Source organism: Prinia subflava, chromosome 8 (genome assembly GCF_021018805.1).
Source record: "Prinia subflava isolate CZ2003 ecotype Zambia chromosome 8, Cam_Psub_1.2, whole genome shotgun sequence".
Taxonomy (NCBI): domain Eukaryota; kingdom Metazoa; phylum Chordata; class Aves; order Passeriformes; family Cisticolidae; genus Prinia; species Prinia subflava.
In genome coordinates this window covers 4,867,019-4,881,731 of record NC_086254.1, presented here as the reverse complement: position 1 = coordinate 4,881,731, position 14,713 = coordinate 4,867,019, and the positions used below count along the sequence as shown (strand labels likewise).

Sequence of the window (14,713 nt, the reverse complement as noted above, 5' to 3'; positions counted from 1 at the left end):
AGCCAAGCATGAAGGGTTTGGGAAGAACGCTGGCATCAACTTGTGAGGTGTGTTTGGTTATTGTGCACTTCAAGGACACAACTTGTCACCGTGAAACACACAAATCAGCAAGTTAACTGTAATTAGGAGTAAGCAGTTCTGCTGGTTAATTAGAGAGAGGCAGAGAGCACAGATGCTTTGCCCTGCTATGGGAAAATGGGTGAAGGGGTTGGGATGACTCAGACACTCACCTAGCAGTGCACAAGTTTTAAATATGATTTCTTTGTATTATGAAAAAATCCAGACTATTCCCATTTTTTTTCCCTCCAGAAATCCTGGGCACATGTGATCGGGGGTGTACTAAAGGAAACATTTAAGTCTTTATATTTAATTAGTTCCAGCAAGTTCCACTTTGCTTTAATCTAAAGGAGATGAAACTGAAATCCCAGATAGTTGCTCAAACAGGTATTATACAGTCGCTTAGATGACTTACTTAATTCCTAAAATATAAGGCAAAGTAAATCATATGAGTAAACAATTTATTGCTCAATTTACACTTTGATTTAATGAGATATAAAACCTCTTATTGCTTAAGGCTGCTGAAGTATTTACTTGAAATCCAATCATTAAAGAATGAATCACGATCTTATCAATCTTCTGTGATATTTTTAGTTATTTCAATACACTAACAGTGTTTTCTCTGTACAAAAAAAATGCTTTTTAAAGTCACATTTATAGATATGTTTCAACGCAGCACAATGATAAATAAAAAATCTTGATTTACAGTAGCAAATCGTACACCACAGTACTTTCAGAAATATTTCAAGCTCACAGATCTTGTGCATATTCCATTAGCTTTAATTATTTATTAGCAGTAGATTTAGATTACTGTTCTTGACCTATTTTTCAGTGTATGGACCCACCCAGCAAGAAGTGAAAAAATATTCCATTTGTGAAGGGCTGATTTAGTGAGCGCAGACTCCAGCTCTGAGAGGAACACGGAGCAAAACCCCGGGCACTGGAACTCAGGGGGAGAGAGGTGACAGAGCAGGGCTGCAGAATAAACACTGAGAGAGTTCCTTGAAAAGGGAATTTTTGCTCTTTGACCACTTCAGGCAGTTTTGCAAGACTGCAGCCACGTGAGGATCCCAAAGGAAGGGACAGCAGAGCCCAGGGAGAATTTCAAGAGTTTCTTTGTGGAAATTCCCTGGTTTCTACCAAATTCCAAGGATTGTGTGGGTCCTACTCAGCCACAGGGAAAGAGGTCAGGAGGGAGAATTTTGGGGCTGGTCCTGCGAGCCCTGGCAGTGGCAAGGTGCAAACTGTGCTCTTCCCAAGCTGGGGAAAATGGAGCATCTGGGAAGGAGGGACTTTGCTTCCAATGGAATTTGCCCGAGTCTTAATGGAATCCTCTTACGGTTTCTTCCAAGCTGGAATAAACAAAAAGCTCCCAGGTTTACTCTGGTCTTGTGCAGCCATGTCCAAACAGCCTGGGGACCTTCCCAACTGTTTAAAAAGCCACCCTGCCAGAGAGGAATATATATATATATATATATATATATAAATATATATATATATATGTGTGTATATATATATATAAAGCACCCATATATATGTGTGGAAGTGTGTGTATATATACACACATACACTATGCAGAATAGAAAAGGGATTTTTTTAACTAACTTTACAAATTAGTGTGGTGAACTCAGCTTTTTAGCATCATGTGACAAGCCTGGTGTCATTTATAAACCAGTGAGTTAACTGTGGCTAGGAAAGACATTGAACAGGAACTATGGTGAACTTAGAAAGTAGAGATGCTAGGAAATAAAAAAAAATAGTTCAAACAAAAATGATTCAGGTGGAGCTGTGAAAGGAGGTAATTCTAATGAAATGAAAGCCTGGTCACTAAAATTCCAGTAGGGGAAAAAGGGAAAGGATGACTTGTGAAACAGTTCAGCAACACACAGAGAAAATCAAGCACTATTTTAACAAACATTAATTTAAAAAGCTTCCCAGTGGATACTGTGGATATTCCAGTGGCTCCATGGAGATTGTCCCTCCTGCTCTCTTGTTAAATCCAGTGCTGAAGGCTTGAGGTGACACCAAACATGCATGAGAGACCCTGGTCATGGGAAAAACCACATCTGCATCATCCCAGGGCAGCAGAACTCCTCATTTATGTAATGAGAACCCATCTGATACAGGAAATAAATACTCCAGAACCTCTGAGGTGCACTGTTCTTGCCAGCAGGACAACCATAGGGCAGTGAAATCCAGGAATTGCCATTCCTAGCTTAGGCCAGGAGCCCTACACAGAGCAAAGATAATTAGAGCTTTATTAAGTACCTGCAGATGTTATCAGATGAGCCCATCTGCCAAAAAAAAGGGGAAACAAACTGACTGCCAAGTTGTGCACCCCAATATAGTTTTACATCCCCAAAAACCAGCCTCACCTCATTTGTCAAATTTTAACCAGACTGCTCTGCCCCTCCATAAATTCCATGTTGTCCCACAAGTTCTCTGCCCCTGTGATTGGAGTTTTCCAGTGAAAAAGATCCTGAACACTGCTCCCAAACCACATCCTGCAGGATTTCATCCTCCATCCACCATATTTCCCACTCTGAAAGTCTACAAAGAATTCCTACCACTGCCCTGGTTATCCAGAATTACAGCCTGCAGATCAGAGGTTTCTCTTCAGTGTAAAATGGGGAACTTCTGAAAAAAGGTAATTATTATGAGCCCTAAAAAATTAACGTGTCTAATGAGAGGCTAATGACAGGGGCCATGACTCTGCAGAAGAGGCACCTAAGTGCTGTGGTCCAATTAACAACACCAGTTCAAACACTGCCTACTGCTTCACATGGTGGATTTAGAAAGAAGAATATTTAATAGAAACCATAATTGCAGCTGTAATTTTCTACATTCCCTCCCCACAAGCATGGCTGGGATCAGAGTGGATCCTACTGCAGCCTTCTGGGAGGATGGACCAGGAGCTGCCTGGCAGCACTGGTGGGACTGGGGTTTCTCCTCTGCCTCAAGGAAAAGATGGGTGGAACCATTCAGAAATCATGAATCCCAGTGTACTGCTTCATTTAGGAAAAGTGGGATTACTAAAAAACACATGTGTTTTAAAACCTGTTACTGATTTCCAGAATGCAAGGACCTTGCTTTGAAGTCAAGTTTCCAAGAAGAAAAATTCTGTGTTAAGTATAATAATTTAAATTAAATTAAATCAGGCTTCATCCTCATGGATCCTTACAGCTGTGAACTGGGGAGGAGGCACTGCTGGGACATCAGCTATTGCAAAATTGTTTTCCTTACTTATCTTTTGCACACAGGTTACAAAGGGAGCTGTGAGCAGCCCGTGCATTAATCACACTCTGCCATACCTGCATGTAGGAACACAGGTGTATTTACTGATTTCTATCACTACAGTCAGCCTTTTGCTTTGATTTCAGTGCAAGAAAATCCAATACTACGCAATCCCCTCCTAATCTTTTTATAAGATTTTCTTCTTAATCTTGATCCTGACCATCCAGTTGTATTCAAAAGCCAGTTGCTCCTACAGGAAACAAGTTGTTTCATGAGGGCTTGAGTAAAAAGCCTGCTGTCCTGCAAATACTTGTCCTATATTTGCTAAAACTCTCATGACCATCATCTCTGCTGTCTTTATGTTCTTTGTGACTTCTCCCATGCAGGCTGTGGGTTCAGGCCTCGCCCTTTGCATGCAGCTGACGTGATAATTTCAGATTCCAACAAAGACAAGAAATTCAAAGGGAGGAAAAAAAAAATTGACAACCTCAAAAACATCAGCATATACAGACCCAAAGGTTTTACTACACCTGATTTAGCATACCTGGTAAAAACACTTCGAAATTAATCTAACTGTCATCCTGCTGACCTAAATAATAAAAAAAACACACAGCACAGAGCTTTTCATGTTGCTTCAGTGAGTGAAGCGATTCAGAGAAAACAAACTTTTGCTGCCTTTACGCTTCCTGGCAAAATTCCTATGGAAACAGGCTCAGGCCCATAATGCACATGGCTTTGGGAGCACACAGTAGATAGAAATGAATCATCCAGAGGAAAGAAAGCAAGAGCTCACTACAGACTTATTCAATACATTTACTGTTTGTTAGCTGAACTTCAGAAATAAAAAACCCACATAAAGTGCTTTTTTGAGCAGCAGCGTCCCCTCAGTAATGTAATATATCCTCTCAGCTGGGATTAATTCCCAAATTCATGTGTTGAACTGTGAACTGTTGCAGTGTTTGGAGGGGGTGGGGAGAGAAAGGAGATTAGAGAGCAGGAAAAGGAACCCAGAGGATGGAGGATGAGGAAGGGAGACACAGGGAGCAGTTCCCGGGCGCTGCTGAAGCACAATCAGCTCGATGGCAGATTAAAATGAGGCACACTTGTATAATAATAAATCAACAGAATTAATACAGGCTTATCTTCTACCAACTTAGAAGGGGGAGGTGACGAATTGCACTTGAGGACAAACAGTTTGACTGTTGCCAGCATAAGCTGAGTGTCTATAGGAAATGGCTAAATTTAGACAGCCAGCTTTTGATGAGAGCAACGGAAATTAATTCAAGTTTTTTGTCTGTGGTTTGTGTTGTGTTGGGTTTTTTTGTTGGTTTTGTTGTGTCTTTTTTTTTTTTTTTTTAGAGCTTTAGAATGTTACTTATCTCTTGAAACTCTTACCAAAAGAAGAGACTTAATAATGCACCATCCTCCCTGCCTACTCCCTCCTACTCTTCCCCCTATAAAAGGAAGAATTGCTCCTTTGGGCTACAGTAATTTAGGAACTTAATGCAGTTTAACAAATTCTCTATCTCTTGGCTGGAGCTGTTTGGCTCCGACAGATGAATCAGAGAAGTCCATAAACGTCTGGAGGATTCCTACAGACTTTTTCTTGCATGACTATATATGGCAACTACAGATCCAGTTATCTGCCATCGTTTTAACCTAAGCTTCAAACTTTTTACCTTATTCCTGGCTTTGTGGCAAACTCCCCTCAGCTGCAGCACTGCTAAACTAGACATAAACTGACAACTACTTTTCTCAAAAGGATTTTCCCACTCATTGCAAGGCAGTAAAAAAACTTGAATTAAGATATACTTAAGGAAAAATTAACTTTTGTCAGTGCCTCCTGCCTCTCAGTGATCCATTTCTGTGGGAGTGACCTGGACTGTGATGCTGTGTGTTCATTCACACTATTCTGCTGTCATTGGAGTGCACCTCACCAAACAGCAGATGTTTTCCATCATTTATTACCTAAAATACCACGTAACACTGAGTGCCATGAGAAGTCAAGCACAAACTGGCAATAGAGGCAAAATCCACACTTAAAATAAAAAGAAAAGGTCAAAACTGCCTGACTGATGTACAGAGGGACTAACAAAGGAATTCCAGAAATGCCTGCAACACCCTTTATCCAGAGAAATACTCAATAAACTTCCTCCTATCACCATCTTTTATACATCTGATCATTTTTACAAGATGCTGAAGCGTGTACATCAAAGCCAGCAGCGTGTGATACAATCCTGAAGGCTTTTAGCTGCATCCAAAACCTTCTCTGTGCATCCAAAACCTTCTCTGTGCATCCAAAACCTTCTCTGTGCATCCAAAGCAAAGGGTACAGCAAGTTCAAGCACCTTCTTTAAGCTAAATATCCCTAACACGCCTCAAAATGGACATTCAGGGCCACTGAGGGCTCAAGGCAGGAGCTCCTCAAAGCCAGCAGTGAAACAGGGGTGAGCAAACTTGAAACACTGGAAGCCAACTCTGAATTCTGGATGCAAAAAAACCCACGACAGGGCTCACTTTTAAATGACATTTAAAGCAAACACCCAAAGCCAGCCTCTTCCTGAGCAAGAGGATTTGTATTTCTACAAATAATGGCCCTGGTGAAACCTCAGCAGATGAGGAAGGTCACTCTGAGCACTGGGGCAGAGTCACAGAGGGCTGAGAGCTGCCAACACCAAATGTAAGCACGGGAAATGCAGATAAAACAGTGAAAGAAAAAGCTCCTGTTCAGAGGAGATTGTATCTCACCCAGCTGCTTATTAACGCCGTGCAGTTAAAACAAGTTATTTTAAATTCCTGAAGGCACGCCGTGTCTGGAAATGCAATGTTTGAATAAGCACTCCCAAGACCCAAAGCATGTCGGGTTTTCCCACCTGACTACAGCCTCAGAGATGCTCAGACATTTCTGAACACGGGGCTCCCTCTGAGCCTGCTCAGGAGGGGCACTGAGGACCACCAGGAGGGGAGAAAAAAAGATAAAATTGGGCAAGAGGCATCATAGAATCTCTGAACTGGTATTGATTAACCAAGCAACTTATCTGATTTTATAACTTCTCTTTATTGGATCCCGATCATCCACTTATAAAAAGATGCAATTGCTCATTTTTTAAATTGATTTTGGAATGGTTTGTGCAGCATTTGGTGGCCCACCAGACCTGAGGACTGATTCACCCGTGCCATGGACTCACACACGCCAGTGATCCATCACAACAGACAAGATTATTTTTGACGCTGCTCCCGGAGTTTGTATAAGAACAAGGAAACATTTTGGTGCCATCATCAGATAGCAGGAGCATAAACAACTGTTCACACCTCTGGGGAGAGAGCAGGGATCATTCCTCGGCATTCCAGGAGTGGTTTTTCCTTAGGGCACATGTAGGGAAAGCACAACAAAAACTCTGCTGGCTCAAGTGTGACTCCACGGACCAGCTCCCTGCTCTGCCATCTCATTCTTTCCAGCCTTGTCACACCTAGAATCTGAATTTTCAGGGTGTTTCTTCCTGCTGAGCTGCCGGATGAGCTGCCAGGGCTGTGCTCCCACCACATCCCCATGTGGAGCAGGGATTCCTCCCTTGCTGCCCTCCTGCTCCCCCAGCCCCCTCCTTTGACCAGGAGTTCACTTTTGGGATAAATTGGCCATTAGTGGGATCCAAACCAGCCAAGGTCATTCCCCCATAAACAACTTCTCCACTATTTCCTCAAGGACTTTGCTCTCATTTCTCATTTTTCTGCCCAATTTTTTTTTCTGACAGCTTTAAACTGGTGCTTGGGAGCATTTCCCATTGAAAAGCAGCACACTGAAGTGTGTAATATGTCCCTAAAACATAAATATTTGCCAGATTGTCATACAGAAATACTTCATTATCTTTTCAGTAGCTGGGTAAAATGCAAAAAGTTCGTTTGCAACAGCATGAAACACTCCTAAAAGTGTGAAAATTATTGCTTATTTTCATGTAAACTGGAGGATTAAAGTATAAATCACACTGTTTACATTAAGTGATCAGAAGAATTCCAGTTGATGGGAGTAGGAAGCTGGAATTATTAACATTTTTTTCTGAAGCCGGGTCTGCTAACTAATAGCTTTTTCATCCCTTATCAGCTGCACAAACAACAATGGATTTTAAATCAACTAAATGACCTGTGAACTTCTCCCAAATGGGGGGCACACAATTTAAGTTTTGCAGGAGGGCTCCTCGCAGGGGCACATGTGGAGAGAGTCAAAGCCTCAAACCTCTATTTTCTCCCCCCTCACTCAAGTGTCAGCTGTGATAAGCCAAAATTAACAACCCTACACTGAACCACTTCAAATGAAGGGGGAAAAAAATTTCTTCTTGCTATTCTAGGTATTTTAAGTTGCATATGAGCACGGTGGCTAAATATAGGCAGTGACAACAAGAGACAGCATTGTCCCTTTGGGCACATTGAATATTATCTCAGAATTCCCATCTTCCTGGGCTGAGCCTCCAGTGTTGGGCTGGGGCGGTTCTTTGGTTGTTTTTCTTACTTAGCAAAATGTGTATTAACTCCTACTTCGTTTTGGATGGAGCAGTTTAATAAAAAAAAGTGTATTTAAGGGGGAAAAAAAGGAAATTTCTATTCTGCAGGAGCACCAGAAAGCTTTGCAATAATTTCCCCAGCTCTGTGTTACTGCACATGGAGCAGATGTCCCTGCTTTCAGAGAGGACTGCCACTCTGTTTTTAAAACTACCAGGGCATCAATATGAAGCTTTCACAGCTCAGAAACCACAAAGCCAAGTTGGTATTTTTGGACGTGAAATTGTCTTTTTCTCCAGAAGCCATGCGCTTCACTTGCAGGTTTCAATCAGAAGTGTAAGGGACAGAATCAATAAGTACCAGTTTCAAAACACTTCCGAGGAGTGCAGCTACATCATCTGGAAACAAGCAGACTCACATGAGCCTTTAATATTGAACAGCACCAGACTTTCAGAGGACACGGCCACTCCTGACTTCTGCAGTATTTAAATACCACTGAGTGACACGAACATTTCTGCTTAATGTACCCCATGCACTCAGAGCATTGACAACACTTCATTTTTAAGCCAGCTTCTATATAAAGTTTAATTTTTAAAGCCACCTATAAATTATCAATGACATCTCTTCTGAAAAATGTCAATTCCCATTCCTTAGGCTGGCAGAATCCATCTATTTTGTGTAACGTCCTCTTCATATTTGAGCAATTTTAAAGCTCTATTGACACATGGTTTTCGAGGGAGATACTGTAGGATTTAGTATTAAGACAAGTCTTGCTCTAATGTAAGGATGACAATAAATACACACAACTGTTCTGGACTCTCTCCCCTGGCTCTGACCCCCAAAGGTTGGAGAAGTGACAAGCCCAACACCCCATAAATACCCCAGTGCCAGACACCCACACCACACAAACCCACGGTGACAGGAGCAAGCAGCTGCAGAATCCAGTTTTTATTTATTCTTCTGACCAGTGAAGTGTGGGGGCATCACCATCACTGATTCCTGCAACTCAGGCTCTCGTTAATGGTGACAATGGACAAGCACGGGGCTGTCACCACGGACCCATCCCCTCAGCCAAACCCTGATTTTGGTTTTTCCAGCCCATCTAATTATACAACACAGGCACAATTTAGCACGGTCGGTCTCTCATTTCTTCAGATGCTGGGCACTGTGGCTCATTAAAATGCAATTAGGGTTGGTTTTATGCCCTTATGACGTTACAAAAGGAGGGATAAAAATAATTTTCAAATGTCCACAGTCATCTTCCAAACCCTGTACACTACACACTGCTTCCCCTTTTTAAAAAATACACACAATAAAAAAATCTCATCTTTGTTTTCAAGCCTAATACACTATTTTTATTTCTAATACACTCTTTCTGCCAATTTTCATTCCCTCCCCAGTAAGTTACTGATTCCTTGTCTCACAGGCATCCCCTAAAATCAAAAACAGGTTTCAAGAAAGTTTAATCTTGAAGCAGCAATTGCACCACGTGCTTTGGTTCTATATGAACATATAAACTGTCACCAAACCCTCTCACAATATTTGTCATTCAGCAGCAGAACAGACACTGCCTGCTTGTGACTCTGTAATTGTGGGGCAGCCTTTGCTGGATGCTGAAATCCTGCTTTCTGGTCATGGCACACATAAATCAAGGAAAAAAACCTGCTCTATTAAATCTATTTGCTCTGGGAGAACGGGGATTTATCATCCTGTAAAACAAGTGGTCAATAAGATTCAGAAGTGCTTAGAAGGGATCTTGATGAATCAGGATGCCACAGGTGAGGCTGAAATTGTATTTGAAAGGAATCCACCAGCAGAAAGGTGAATGCTCTATTTATTTCAGTCTATAGACAGGCTGGGGATTAAAAGCATCACAAACACAGCAGGATTTTCCCTCTGCATCCCCTCGGGGAGGATCCTTAACAGGCAGTCCCAAGGGGCAAAAGCAGAAAGAGAGGACACAGGGCTGCTTTAAGTAAATCTAAAATGGATATTCTTTAGAGAGCCATCGCAGAAGAAAAGGCTTCCAGGAGTTTTTCAAACCTTGAGCAAGTGCAAAAACCAAATTTCAGCAGCAGCAAGAGCAGGTCAGGTGCAGGGGCCCGGCAGGGAAGAGGCAGAGGGGAGAAAATTCCCTGGAGAATCCAAGAATGACCCAGGAATGGCCGGGCATAATCCCTGCCCACAGCACACGATGATTCCAACACAAAAGGGAGCTCGGTTCTCACCCAGGACAAGAATTCGGTCCCAAAGGACAGAAAGGAAGCTTAAATAGCACAACCACATAATTAATAAGGAAATGAATATAGGTGTATTGTAATGGCAACTTTGGGAGTTATTAAATTAACCACAGACTAATCCCTCTCTTTTTTTTTGCTGTTTTTGAACAGGGGAATCCAATTCCGCTGCTTTATATGTATGAATGTTGTTCCAGCAACTTAAACATTGTGTTGAGACACTGATTTTGAAGGTTTTAAAAAGCTAAGGTGATAGTTAACAATAGGTGTTGCTGATTTAGCTGAAATGAATAGATGAGCTTTGCTGAAATCAGTTAAAAGTTAGAGGATGGTTAAAAGAAACCGGATTTAAGATAAGCTGCCCCGGATCCAGTAACTCATTGCTTGTCAACTTTATGTTTGTGTATTATGAAAAACAGAGAAGCTAATCAATACAACACCAGACAATTGCAAACCTCCTGTTTCCAGAAACCCACTGAAATATTCCTGGAAAACAGGAAACAGGGAGTTCTACCGAGGATTTCATCAATCACATCTGCAGTGAAAAGGTTGAAAGTTCAGAACGAGGAAGACTCGTTTTACTTCCTCCTTTTGGTGCCCACTCCTCACAAAAGGACCCCAGACCCATTTCAGGGAACAAACTCCGCATGCTTAATTGCCTTTGTGTCAATTAGCACAGAGCGGAGAGGAGGAAGTGACAGGGGGATGAACATGTATTTGTATTTTGTGTATTCATTTCTGTAAATAAAAGGCTCTGCAATCACCTGTGATTTTTTCAGGGTGCATTAGGGAGATATCCCACGCAATAAACATTCACTTTCTAACTTCAACTGCTCGAGAGTCTTTGTCTGTCACAGCTGGATATCGATATTAGATCGATATTCATATTTTAATACATCAGTGTGGAATCAACATCCTTCCCTAACGCAGTGCCCAGCTTTAGTGCAGCACACAAAATCCTCCTTTTAAATGATAAAAACTCCAATCTCCCACGGCACCCAGCCAGACAGAGGCTGAACTTGGATGGCCAAGCCGCATCTGGTTTCACTTTCCAGTAACAAAACAAAACTCACAGGCACCATTCATTATCTACGAGGTCCAACACGAAGGCTTCTTCAAATACACTTTCAGAACTAATTAAATGCTTGTTTAAAGCTGAAGCGAATGTAAATACTAAACTGAAAGTGAACTGATTAAGTCTCAGCGTTTCGTGCCTGGTTATCTCAGTGAAGAATGAGCTCCTGGCACTCCGGCCTGGTGCTGCAGGATCAATTTCCTGTTCACATCAAGGCTGCTGAGGAAACCTTCCCCACATTTGATTCGATTTAAATTCAAGTGTCTGCTTTGCCTTGGACACGGCACTAGACACAGAGAATGTTTTCTGACTGGGCAGGATAATGTTCTGAATTTAGGGGCTAAACGGTGCCACTTTGCCATGAGACTTGAGCCAAAATTCAGGGATGCTCGAGGCAGCCAGAGCTCTCTCCCTTCCACCTGGGAGCTGGGACACCACAGCAGCTCCTCTCAGGAGTTCCAAACACCTCATTTGGGTTTTAATTTAACTCAGCAACACACACTGGTGAGACCTGCTCAGTCCTCTGCATTCAGTGTGGCTGAGGAGGGAAATGAGATTCATAAGCTGCAGCCTTCATTCAGTTCCAAAGTATTATCTAGTAGCTAAAAAAAGGCATCATTTGCTCCTACTACTGTTCCTTTTGCCAGTTCCTTATAAAGCCAGCCTGTCTTGCATCTTTGATGTCAGGAACTCCATATTTTAAGTCCTGTAACAATAATATGCTGTTTATCTCTGTGCTCCTTTCACACAAAGGTGAAAATTCCTACATTTTTTAAACTCGTACTACAGCAACACAAAGAAGAATCCAGAGGACACCACAGCTGTGTCTGTGCTGGCCTCTGCCAGGCGAGGATGCAGCCGTGTATCAGACAGGATATAAGAGCCCAGACAGATGCAGTCTGAGGGAGAGGTACAACCAAAGAGAATTCAAAGGGAAAATAGGAGAGGCCGCCTCTCCCGAGAGCCAGGAGACATTTTTACACAGCATTCTTCACTGGGAACATCACGGGATAAAAAAAATAAATGAGCCCAGTGTTTGCACTTCGATAGATATCCAGTTTCAGGCTGTGACAGAAGAGGCAGCACAACCCGAATGAAAAGCACTGCTAACGGCGCCCGTTGCTCTTTTATTGTGATTGTTAAAAGTCACATTAGTACAAATTTGTGAAGTGTTTTAACACTTTTTCATTTGAGCTTAATTAATTTTCATAGGAGTTTCAGCTTAATTAATTTTCATAGAAGTTTGAGCTTCCTTAATTTTCATAGGAGTTCGACAATTTTCTCATTTGTTGTTGAAATCACAACACGAGCTTTCCATATGCAAGGCAAATATCAGCTTAAAAAGTCGTTTTTGGACTTGTTTTTCTATTTCACAACCAAAAATACTTCCAGTGTAAACTGTTAACTGAAGCTCTGACAAGTTTTATTATAAATATTCCCAGCTTTAAAGAGAAATTTGAATATATTCACTTAGTGTACGTTCAAGGCAGTTTAGGTCTGACAGCTTCAGATTATGCCTCATTTATATGGAGCAGTGATCAAACTCGTTAATATGTGAGAGAACCGAGGAGGCAGAGGATTGTGAGTCAAGCAGCATGAGCAAAGTTGTCGAGGAACATGAATAGCTGATGAGGATTTACTGGAGGTGATGGTTTTCATGGTCCCCTGTGCCAAGGGCTGAGCGAGCAGGGAGGAGGTGGGAGCAGCATCCTTGGGTGAGCTGCCTTAAGCCAAGGGGGAAGCTCTTAATGTGCCCATCACTGAGCCCGTGTGTTCCCAGAGATAGGACAGGACCTTCTGCACTGAGTCTTTTGACAGGACAGGTAAAGCCTGGCTCACAGCTCTCCTCCCGCCGTCTCTCGTTGCCATAATTTAAAAATGCTCGTGCGGGGGGAAATCAAATCTCACTGTGAAGCAGCATCTCCTTAAGATTCATTTAATCTTCTGATAACACAAGCTGTGCACACACAATCGCTGAAGATGATAATCTCCTGTGTGTAACACTAAGTCTGCTATTATTCCATTTATTAAAAAGTGCTATAATAATGTTTGGTGCATACATGTGCTAAAAAGACAAGTGGATTAGGAGATGGGAATTCAGGGTGCTTCTTCCTTACAGCGTATGGCTGCCTAATACCTCCACTTGCTTTTGTACAGACAGGGCTTAGCGTGTTTTGCATGAGGGTTCTGCCAAAGCAGCTCCTCCAGCCAGAGCCAGAGGCCCCACACCCCTGATTTTTGGGGGAAGGATAACCTCAGATCACAGACATGCTCACTCCTTATCAGCTGTTCTTTTTCCTAAGTAAATAAATCATCAGCACATGCAACTATTAGGGGAAAAGGGAGTGCTGACTGATTTGGCATAGACCCTTACATTTCTGACATAAGAATCACTGGTTATTGCTGTCCCAAACGTGCTCATCAAAGTGACCAAATTTAATCTTTAAGCAGTATGGAGCAGTTTTGAACAAAAGTACAGAGGACTAAGAAATCTCTTATCAATATTCTCCAATCATCCAGGTCTCAAGAGCTGTTCAAGTCACGAGGAAGCTCTAACTCAATGTTCCTGTTCCTGCACAGCCCTACAGAGGGACTGGACTGTGTGAATGAGAGAAATGAACATTTCCAGGAGTGTTGAGACACTGCCCTGCTGCACACACAGAGGGACCCCAAAGCCACTGCAGCACACAGGGGACACTTCCCTGGGGACACTTCCCTGGGGACACTTCCCTGGGGACACGGCACGGAACTGAGCCCCTGCCCTGCCTGGGATTTCCTGCTCAGACCAGGGCACCAGACAGAAATCCTGGGCTGGGAGCCAAACTCCTCCAGGTCTGCCTGGACAACATTTCCAGGCCAACAGCAGGAAGAGAGGAAGAGAGAGAGGGAGAGAGAGAGAGAGAAAGAGAGAGAAAGAGAGAAAGAGAGAAAGAGAGAATGAGAGAAAGAGAGAGAAAGAGAAAGAAAGAGAGAAAGAGAGAAAGGAAAGAGAGGAAAGAAAGAGAGGAAAGAGAGAAACAGAGGAAAGATAGGAAAGAGAAAGCAAGAAAGAAAGAGAGCGAGAAAGAAAGAGAGCAAGAAAGAAAGCAAGAAAGAAAGAGAAGAAAATATTTTTTTTTATTTTAAGAGGGAGAACACCAGGCTTATTTTAGCACTGAAAATATCTGTTTATTTCTTCATGTCATCTCTGTGAACTTTGAGGAACCAGAGCTGTAGTCAGAGACAACACACACCCAAGTTACTTCTGTTCTGTCTGTGTGTGCATATCTCCTGAGCCTCCCTCTGCTTTCTGTCCCCCTATTCCCTCAGCTGGAAGTGAACTCTGGCTGCATTAGCACAATGTTCCTCGGGGCAAGAGCCAGTAAATAAAGTTTATTAACATCCCTCAGCACTGACTTCAATCCAATCCGCTGTGGGCTCTCACTGGCCCGTGGGCTGATCTCACTGCTCCAGCTGCTTATGCAGAAATCTCCACCTGACCACTCCTTTGTACCACAGAATTCATGGCAATCACATCTTGAATTTTTCAATCAAGTGATACTTAGAAACTACTGACCAAAGGCCACTTCTAAATGACTCTGATGGCAACTTGCTCATTACACAAGCTGTGTAAAGC

The 14,713-nt window shown here is 42.4% G+C and overlaps 1 protein-coding gene across 9 annotated transcripts in view; it reads right to left on the bottom strand.

The window, feature by feature from the left end:
* CUX1 (cut like homeobox 1) overlaps nucleotides 1-14,713 on the bottom strand; it is a 270,018-nt gene that overhangs the window by 169,938 nt on the left and 85,367 nt on the right. The gene's annotated exons all lie outside the window — the stretch shown is intronic.